Source organism: Carya illinoinensis, chromosome 1, assembly GCF_018687715.1.
Source record: "Carya illinoinensis cultivar Pawnee chromosome 1, C.illinoinensisPawnee_v1, whole genome shotgun sequence".
Classification (NCBI taxonomy): Eukaryota; Viridiplantae; Streptophyta; class Magnoliopsida; order Fagales; family Juglandaceae; genus Carya; species Carya illinoinensis.
In genome coordinates, this window is record NC_056752.1 from 13,583,747 (window position 1) to 13,595,048 (window position 11,302).

Sequence of the window (11,302 nt, forward strand, 5' to 3'; positions counted from 1 at the left end):
TACTTGCTTTAAGCTTGGAAGCATTATGTTTTGAGAAAAGAGGGCCACAATTTTAGTGTTTATTTTGAACTAGGGTTTTAATTTATGCAAGGTTCAGACTTGAAGAATGGAGGTCAGAAATATTGGGAGCTTTTTCTTAGAAAAGACGTCAAGAGCACACACTCACTCACACAGGTTAGGGTTTTGAATAACTGAACCTAACGATTGTTATATATATTTTTTCAACTTGCTCACTTATCGATTGTGGATTTTTGTAAGTAAATTTCTAACTTGTATTGATATTTTATGTATATATAATGTGAACTCACTTGTTGTTTGTTGTATAATTATGTTTAAAATAATGATGTTCTTCCATGAGATACAATCAGATCTTTGTGTGAATGTTCAACTTATGATTGAAATAGTTACTATGGTTAGTTTATGTCATGAAAATGGAATGAAAGGACACATTTAGGATTTCAGATCTTACATGATTCTTAACATATTCATGGAGCTTGTTACATTACCGAGTCTTTATAGGATCGAACTCAAGAAATACTTGTTCTTTTCATATGCATGCTCACCTATATGTTTTCGGCTATACATGGCAATTCTTGGATAAAGTGTTGTTAAACACATTAGAAGATTCTAAGTTCATGAAAGTTGGTGTAATGTATATTCAGGAGTAATAGGTTAGCATGATGTGATTAAAGTTTTAAAGACATAAAATTAATTCTCATGCATGGTAGTGTTTATGTGTTTCAACCATTGCATGATACATGTGAAATTGTGAATGTTCGCTTCTTGTTTGTTGATTGAATGCCTTAGAATTTATGATTAAGAGCATGGTTGTGCTTAATTTCTTAATGTACGGTTATGATTAAGTTGTGGTATTTGCATATGTCCCATGAAAGCACAAAGTTTCATAGTCCATGTCACATGCATTGGGGTTTGTGAAAATTTTCTAAAAAGAAAAAGAGTCTTTTAAAGTTTTGTCGTAACTCTAAATGCTAGGATAGAGAAATGCCCTAGTAGAACTTCTCTGTCCACTCAGAAATGTCCAAAATGAAGTGGTAACCCATGAGTCGACGAAGTATAGTCAGTGGACGTCGAATGGTTCCTAAAAGAAAATGATACTGGAATGGGGTTGCACATAAAGGTAGTAGGTGCCCTACGATGAAGGCGAAAAGATGAACTACCATAATAAACGATTAAAAGTAAGACGTATTCACCTTGGTCAAAGTGGGCCAACAGTTGATACAGTAACTAGCGGGGTATACACGGTACTTAAAGGAGCCATGAGGTATCCAATTATATGTTAAAGTTAAAGATTAAGGTCTTGAGCTTTATGACAAGTTGTGCTATATTATATGAATAAGAACTCGAGCTCACATGTATGTTTTAAATGTACAAGAATGAAATGATGAAAGGATGTTTTATGAAAAAGATTATGAAAGTTCTGATGCACATGGTATTCTTTAAAAATCAAATGCATAAGTAAAGTTTCATGTCCATACATTTATTTTGGTTTGCTTTCATGTGGTTATGATATCTATTACACATTATTTGTTTACTTACTGAGATTTCTCAAAATCTCACTATGGTAATTTTCACTACCATTCCCTCACTTGGAATGTAGAAATTGTGGCAAGCACGCGAGACCCATAGGTATGGACAAGATTAATGAATTAGTCAAGGACAAGTTTACCATGGAAGCTCGCCATCTCTTCACTTTAGACGTGTTGAAGATCACGACTTAGCGACTCAAAAAAACTTTTGGCAGCCCTTAATGAGTCAGATGCTGGGATTTTGCTTCTAGATCCTAAGAAGATTTTGTGGTTCAAGGATGATATGAACTTTGAATCCGGGTACCTCAAGCAAGCCGCCCGAGACTCTACTGTAGAGGCAGAAGAGGTCGCTGTGGAGTTAGGGCTATTAGAACCAGAGCCCCGGAAGACCAGGGGAGTCTTCTTGAGTTTAAAGGAGGATGGGACTTTGGTTTTGGTTCAGAGGACCTTTTGATGATGGATATTTTGTTTTGATAACACTTGGTATGATGGTCCTAGTTTTTGGGAGTTCTTTTGGAGCAATCAAGTCCTTTGAAATATTTTTATGAAAACTGTGTTTTGGGATTTATATGCTTCAGTACCATGATATCTCTCTTATTTTATTTGACCTAAGTAGAGTTTTCGTTGTGATATACTGCATACTACTAGATTAATGAGTACATTACATCTTTATTGTCATGTATAAGGAGTATGTAGCCTTGTGTTACAAATCCTGACGCTTCAGTCACCGTTCAATCCCAAGCAAGGGTTGGGGGCATCACAGTTTGACTTAATCATTACAAAGACTGGTGTAGAGACTTGGGAATCAAGTTCAAATACTCCTTCCTTGGTCACCCATAGGCTAATGGACAAGTTGAAGTGACCAACAAGACGCTACTTGGGATATTGAAGAAGAAGCTAACAACACGAAGGGAAACTGGGCAGAGGAAGTACCCAAGGTTCCGTGGGCTTACCAAACCACAGTTAGAACTCCAACGAATGAGACCCGTTTCACACTCACTTATGGAAGTGAGGCTATTCTACTCGTGGAAGTAGCAGTGCCGACCTAAAGGGTCCAGCATTTCGACCAAAGATCCAACAATGAAAACTAGAACAACAACTGAACCTGCTAGAAGAAAAAAACAGGAAGTTGAATCAAAGATAGCAATCAACAAAAAAAAGGCCAAACACTACTCCAACAAGAGAGTCCAACCGAGGTCCTTCAAAGTCGACAACTTGGTGCTAAGGCAAACCGAGATGACTACCCAAGAGAAAGGAAAGTTGGGGCTACAATGGGAAGGCCCATGTGTCGTTACAGTTAGCAACATACTAGGCTCCTATCGACTATGAGACACCTAAGGAAAAGAGCTGCCACACCCTTGGAATGCAAAGCACTTGCGAATATACTTTAATTAAATATGTTAGGGAAAGTATGTGCAAAACTTTTGAAAAGATTATGAATGAAATTATCTTCCCTCCAAAGTTAGTGTGTTCAGCTTTTCAGGGTATTTCATGGGATCAAACCTCACCGAGAAACAAGAGGTGAGACAAATCACCAGACTACCCAAACTTCCTCGAGACAAGTACCCAAGCGGGAAAAGATCCAGGACCACCTGACCTCCTCAAATCTCACCGAGAAACAAGAGGTGAGACAAGTCAATAGATTGCCCAACCTCATTTGAGAAGAGTACCCAAGCAAGAACGGTCTGGGACCATCTGATCTCATCAAAACATCACCGAGAAATGAGAGGTGGGATGAGTCACCAGACTACCCGACTTCCCTCGAGATGAGTACCTAGGCAAGAAAGGTCCTTAACCGCTCGACCTCCCTCAAACCTTGCATCCACCTCATGTTGCCAGGCCAACTCGTCCTTATTGGCCGCGAGGCAAAGACACAAGTTCTAGGCTTCCTCCAGCTTCGCCACTCAGAAGTCCAGAGACTCGCCCAAGCTGTGCCGCTCCTCCTCCATGAGTTTGGATTCGAGGAGACACTGCCAAACTCCTCATGGGACTGGGCTAGCTCGCTTAGAAAGATGGCCATCTCCCGACGTAGCTCAGTGATCTTCTCTTTCTTCTTCTCTTTGCTGGCATATGTCTGGGCAAAGGCCTCATCATCTTTGTCTCGCTCCTTATTAGCCTGCTAAAACTTTACACGAGCCAGGGTGGTGAGGGATTGCAACACCCAAACCTCCTCCTCCAGGTCCCTTCTCTCCTCCACAATCATGGCGGCAAGCTGATTAACTCCTTGGCAAAGCAAAAGAACATCAGCAAGGCAAAAAAAAAAACAAAAAAAAAAAAGAATTGAAGAAAAGAAATAAAAAGAGATTCTTATCGAGGAGAAGAAGCCCTTAGCTTGTTGGCCTCCCAACTAACGGCCTCGACCTGTGCCTAGTTGAGGCCTGAGCTAGTGCGAGGAGCACCACTTCCCCCAGCCCTGAAATCCAAGCCCTACATCCCAACTGCCATTGGGGAGAGGAAGGGACTTGGGAGGAAGTGCCTACGTCCCCAGCAAACGACATCTCAATGCCATCAACCTTGGGAGCTCACCCAAAGGCACCCGCCAATACTAACGCTTGCCCGCCTTCAGCCTCATACACGGGCCTGCCTCCCTGTCCATATACTTCCTTGACCTCAAGGACTATGGAAACTTCAGGAAAGGAAGACTCCTCTTCTTCCTGCTTAACGATATGGGCTCACTCAAGTACCTCCCCCACACTGTAGCTAACTGCAGCGTCAATAGGAGCACCCTCCTCAGTCATCACCCTAGGCTCCAGTGGGTAGGGGTGTACAAAAAGGGGCCAAACTAGCTGTAATGGAGTCAAACTGGCCACCGAAGTATGGAACCAACAAGGAACCGGTGGATCGGCAACAAAAATATCCTAAAATCGATGTCAACCAATTTGGTTTCCAGTTTGAATCTGGTTCAAACTGCTAAACCGGTTGATTATTATATATATTTTTTAAATTATACATATATAAAATGACATCGTTTTAGCCTTGTAGTTTGTAAAAAAAGTAAATTTTCGACCTAGGGCTTAAGCACCTTTTTCCCCTTCCTCTTCTTCTTGACTTCTACTTCCTCTTCAATCTAGAATTCCCTTCCCAAATCCCTTTGGCTTTCCCCACTTTCACACGCCGCACTACAACTGCTTCCTCCCCTCCATCCCCCTCAACCATTCCCCTCCCTCCGTCGACGACACCCAACTTTCATTTCCTCCATGACTTTGTTCCCTTACCTCCGTGTGTCATTGTGTTAAAAAGAACCCCCATAGCAGCAGGGCCCACTATCCCACCATGTTTTAAAACAATGCCTTAGCCTTCCCACAAGTACTGCCATAGGCCAGTGATTTTCTTGAGGTGGGATTTTGTTCTCACTTCTCACGACAATAGCCACCTTTGTTTTTGCTAATTTTTTCTTCCTTTTTAACTTTTAATGTATTCAGTTTTAATGTGTTTATCATCATATCAAATTATTTTCATACTATTTTGTCTAAATTTTTTATTGTGTATGTACAGGGATTGAGAATTTTTGGACCAGTTATTGGACTGTGAACAATTATCCAAGACCTAATTCCTGCTATGAGTGTTACTGTTAGATCAATTTTTAACTTGTGCACTGATTTAATATTGTGTTTAAAATTATGAGGTTGATGAGCGAATTAAAATCTAGATTAGAGTCTTGGGTTTATGATGTTTGCCATGTTGCAAATTAGCTATTGTATAATTGTGTTGATGTTTGTTCTTTGTTTGATTTAATTTGTTGTGTTTTGTAATTAATTATGTATTTAATTTTTCACATATTAGATGGATTCTTTGTCAAGTCTAATTAATTGATTCAAATGAACAAAATATTAATTTGGGAGAGACCCATATACCAAGATCCCCAAGTGCCCCTAATAGTAGTAGTTATCTACTTCCTAAGAAACTGAAGGGGAGAAGAATCCATCAATTTTTTGGGACCATTTTACAAAGGTTGAGGGTTGTCCCATATCCTAAGGCCAAGTGTAATTATTGTGGTACGATGTACGCTTGCCACTCAAAGAGGAACGAAACTTCAGCCATGCAAAACCATTTGCCTTCATGTCCTAAAAATCCTCATAAACGTGAGCTTTTGGATAGATACCAAAAAATATTGGCGTTGAGACAACACCCGAGGAGGGGGTTGAAGGGGTTGGAAAGAGTGATGATAGTGTGGTAAGGAATCTTGTGACCCACAAATATAGTGAAGAAGCTATGAGGTTGGCAATTGTAGATATGGTAATCATCGATGAATTGCCATTTAGAATTGTTGAAGGGCAAGAATTTATAAAGATGGTTTGGTTGCTTGAACCTCAATTCAAATTTCCATGTCGTGTCACGATTGTAAGAGATTGTATAAAATTGTTCGCATCATAAAATGCCAAGCTTAAAAAGTTGTATAAAGATGGGGGAATGAGGATTTCATTGACTATACAAGGACATCGGTACAAAGTCTTAATTATATGTGCCTAACTACACTTTTCATTGATAGTGGTTGGAAATTGCCAAAAAAAAAATCATTAATTTTTGTTAATCCCTAATCATCGAGGGGATACTATTGGGAGTATTATGAAATATATTGAATTGTGCCTTCTTGATTGAAGCATTGATAAACTATTTACTGTAACTGTTGATAATGCTAACTCATATGATACCGCAATTTCATATTTGAAGTATTCTTTTACGAAAAATGTGTTGAGGGAAAGTATATGCACATGAGATATTATGCTCATATTTTGAATCTTGTCATGGATGAGGGTCTGAAGGAGTGTAATGATGTCATCATAATGGTTAGAAATGCGATTAGATATATGCGCTCATCCTCTACAAGATTAGACAAGTTTAAGAGAAGTGTAGAGAAAGAGAAAATTGATTATAAAATAAAGTTGTCTCTTGATCTGCAAACTTGATGGAATTCAACTTACATGATGTTGGAGGCGACTGAAAAATTTAAGAAGGCTTTTAAGCAGACAAAGAGTGAGGACTACAATTTGCTCTATTACTTTAATGATGGACACATGGGGCCTACTAGAGTTAAGGAGTGGGAGACACTGCGGATTTTTGTGAAGTTTTTGTAGATGTTTTATGACACCACTAATCAATTTTTTAGGTCTTTATATATCACGACAAACACCAATTTTTTGGAGATTTTTATGCTCCAAAAAAACTTGGTTTGACTGAGTAAGAGTGACAATAGTTATTTGATGAACATGGCTATAAGCATAAGAATGAAATATGATAAGTATTGGGATTCATTAGATATGATGAACTTGTTGTTGATTGCAATTGTACTTGATCCACGTAGTAAGTTAGAGCTTCTTACATTCCACCTGAAAAAGATTCATGATAAGACTTGGGCTGAAGAGTTGGTTTCGAGTGTGAGATAGTTATTAGCAGACTTGTAGGTGGAGTATAATGCTATGTTTAGTTCTACCTCGACTAGCTGTGAACATGAGCCCCCTCCAACATTTACAACCACAAATGATGGTGACGAAAATCTTGAGTCAAAATTGTTTTATGAGTGGTATCAAGCATCTTCTGCCACTAGATCTTCAGTTTCCAAAACAGATGTGGACAGGTACTTATTAGATGGTTGTGAGGCACTCAGCACATCTTTTGACTTGTTAGTTTGGTGATGAGCCTAATTATCTCATATTTATGAGGATTGCAAGAGACTTATTGGCTATGTTTGTTTCCATGGTTGCATCAGAGTCAACATTTAGCACAAGAGATCGTGTATTTGATTCTTTTTTGAGTTCTTTGGCTCTAAGTACTGTTGAGGCACTTATTTGTACTCAGAATTGGTTGCGATATCCGTCAACGCCAATTGATATTCGAGAGTCTATGGATAATGTGGAGATCTTTGTGGTAGAATCTAGTAATGTTTTTCTCATTCAATATTCATTTAATTTTATTAATTCATTTAATTTATTTCTCATTATCCAAATTCATTAATATGTGATGTTTTAATCTTATTAATGTTTCTATATAGAGTTTAGAGCACAATCAAGTGTTGCAACTATTGAAGACTAAAAACAATTTGGATGTTGCTTGGGAATCTATCTAGATGTTGAAGATTTAATACAATTTTATAAAAGAACAATTGCTGCTTACTTGCTTAAGACAATTTGTTTTTGTTTGTAATGTGTATTAAACATCTAGTGGAATTTTTTTTTCTTTTTAGTTATCTAGTAATTAGTATAGTAGTATATACTTAGTAGTTACTAGTTAGTAATAGTATAAATGACATTAAAATTAAAATGAAATTGAATATTTAAAATGGATTTTAAAAATTCAACAAAAAAAGCCCAAAATGATCTTGAATAATGAATTGAGCAAAAAAATCCCAAAAGGATGATGAATTGTGTAAAAACAAGGGCCCAAAAAGATAGGTCCAAACTAGCTAGAACTGGTCAAACCAACCTTGAACCAACCCTCTTTATTAACTGGTTTTCCTTCCTAAAAAACACCAGTTGGTCGGTTTCGGTTTTAGGCCAAAACCGAACCAACCAATTCGAGTTTTGCCCCATCCGGCAAGGCTTCAGCGTCACTAGATTCCTAGCTAGAGGGGATGATCAGAATCACCCGCTCTTCAACTCGGGGGTCTTCCAATGTCCTCGCAACAACCAAAGGAGGAGCCACCTCAACCTATCCTTTCCAAGGCTATGGTTGAAACAACCTCGACCTTGGGGGACACACAGATGGGGGACTCCTGGATGGAGACCCTATCCTCGCCAAGATCCATGACCTGAGTACGGCTTGGAGACAACCCCATATCCGAGTCAGGGTGCGAGGAGATGACTTTTTCAGTGTTGCCCGAGCACGCTATCATTTGGGTGTCCCTAGCCACGTCGAAATCCCCCACGCTAGGAGAGGTGACAAACTCTAAAGGGACCTCAAGTGATAGAACAAAAACCTAAGTCCTTTGGGGAAGGGTTGAGAAAGGCCATAAAGAAGGCCATATCTAACTCCTTTTCCCCATGGTTGAGGATTCTTGTTGACCCCACATTGTTCAACGAGGTGGGAACTTGGCACGATACTGGCAGGGTGGGAGCCCAGGGTGCAACCAGCAGCAAAGGCGACGCCCGCTCAAGCTAAGAAGCATTGGCACTTACCAAAGGATGCAACTATTCGTGGATGGGCTCCAAGACTCTTGAGGAGGAAGGGTCATGGAAAGGTTGACCCACAAGAGGCTGTCTCTGTGGCTCGGAGCTACTGCCGCTATCGCCCGACTCCGACAACTCCTCTTTAAACTCAATGCAAGGTTTCTTCCCCCTTCCCTATAATAGGGGTTGGGAGGTCTCATTCATCCCCATGAAGATGATTGCCTCTCTAGTAGCCCTCTCCCGACGAAGCAAGACCGGTCTAGGGAAGTCAAGAAGTGGTCTATATTGGCCCTGGTTAGCAAGGCCTTGTAGTCAATGTCATCAAGGTGAGCCCTCACCCAAGCATTGATAGCTTCTAACCGACCCTACTCATGCCCGATCAACTCCAAGCTGATCTCTTTATCATCTAGTACAATGCCCCAAATGGCACGAATGGGGAACTCCCAACCTTTGCTCATCATGAAGAAGAATCTTTTGAACTAGTCCTTGATGCATGAATAACGAGATTCCAAGTAGGCAACCTTGCATCTCACCTGAGAACGAAAACTGCACAGGTTGCCATCCAAGCGCAACATGTTGTGAGTAAATAAGAATTCCTTGGCGGTTAGGTCTGGGTAGACTTCACCGAGGGGTCCCAAGACCATGTGCCAAACTATATAGCAGCACAACAAGATCCTCCACACGTGTGGGTGGAGTTGCGCCGAAGCCAAGCAGAGGATGTCCAGAATCTCACGAACTAGGCAGTAAAGGGCAATCGCAGCCCATTGGTATACATTGAGGGGTATAGGGCCACCTTCATGGCAAACCCCTCCTAGTCCACGACCCGTTGGCGGTTAGCCAGGGCCTCGAAGTTTGTAGTGCGAGGCATTCCAAATGAATTCTTGAATGACCTCAGGTCTACAAGAGTCACTGACGAGGCTTAGTGACACCCATTAAAATGTTGGGACTCATCGCGAGCCTCGGGCAATTCTGGACCCTCTAGGACTCTTGCAGATCCCTCAAGATGGGATGAACGAGCACCCAAGAAGCAAAATGTGAGGTGTTCTTTGGCGCCATTGATAGGGCTTGGAGGCAGGGGAAGAAAAAGACTTGGAAAAGTTTGAGAATGGAAGTAGACGTTGGGCTCAAAAAAGCGAGTGAGCAAGAAGACTGGAGCAAGAAAGTGAAAAATGAAAGGGGACTTGAGTTTAAATAGGTGACTGCGAAGATAGACAAATGACAAGCATAATGAGGAAGCAAAACGACAAGTGAAGCAAAACGACAAGTGACAAATCCTGCAATTTCCACTGTGCAAGAGAAAGTAGGGCCACACCATCAAACACAACCTCCAACATAGGAAGGAGATCTGTCAGGTGTGACAAGTAGCCTTCCACGCCAAGCATCACAACCTACACAAAAGAAGAAAATGATTATAAAATTCCCAGTGTACACGTACAATGAGAATTGACTGGGTAACTAGAGAGGATGCAAATCCCATACTAGGTTGGGCAAAATTGGGGAGGGATGCTTATATCCCACTCGAGCCGAGCTGAGTCTATGCTGAAGGGCCTCCACACGTCAACCCCCCTTTGCGACCCAACCACGACTTGCGTAAAGGATAAGGGACCTAGGGCCTAGGGATGAAGAAGCCCAAGTCCCAAGCCTAAGGAGAGGTGGTTCTAAGGTGACGGGGTGCCAACATTCTTACACACACATGTAATTATAGGGTCACACCGTCGAAAGATAAATGCTTACACTAGCAGATGTCACAGTAAGGCAACATATCCCCTATAGTGTGCGTGACACAACCCCTTGCCACTAATAGGAGCATGCTGGGAGAGGGGATGTGACCCTTCTCTCCGACATGGGATACAAGGGACCACCTCAAGTAGCAGTATAAAAGCCAACCTTCATGCTCTTTGATTTACTAAAATTCTCTTGAAAAATAGAGGAACACTGACTTAGGCATCGAAGGTTATCCATATCCCGAGCCACCACCTTACTTGTGTTGCAGGTATTCAAGCCTGTAACAATGAGTATCAGAGAACTATGCATAACTCGCCCAACAATAATATTATCTATAAGTCACTTCCACACCATTGTTAGTAGTATTACAAACCATAAATTGTTTGTCACCCAAATCAAAAGATTACAAGGTATTACAAACATTTATAGCTTATCAGAGATAGGCCCCCAAACTATTCCTTAGGTTGCACTTGCCCCTCCTCTTCGTATCTTGCTTTATTATTTACATATGCATCAAAGTCTACGGTTTCGAAAAGTGAAACCTTAGTGGCAATACCATGGTAAGATTTTGAGGAAATCTCATTAAGTTGTAACCCATACAACAACTATAAATGCAAGATGTGGTAATGAATATGAAGTAATGAATTTCAGATAATATCAAAGAAATAATATACAAACCGAGGCTCCAGCATTCAAGCAATTAGTAAACATAAATCACCATAGTAATTTTGGAGCACCCAATGCCCAAAGCATCTCATAACATTTTCCTAGCCCCAGGTCCAAACTCATTGTGAAAACCATCAACATCGGACCTTAGGTCCATTCAATAACATGAAATCCATATCATCAACCATTTCCATTTATTAATATGCATGCTACGATCTCCCCTTTCTCATGGTCATATGTACACCCTAGCTCTCTTTGTTG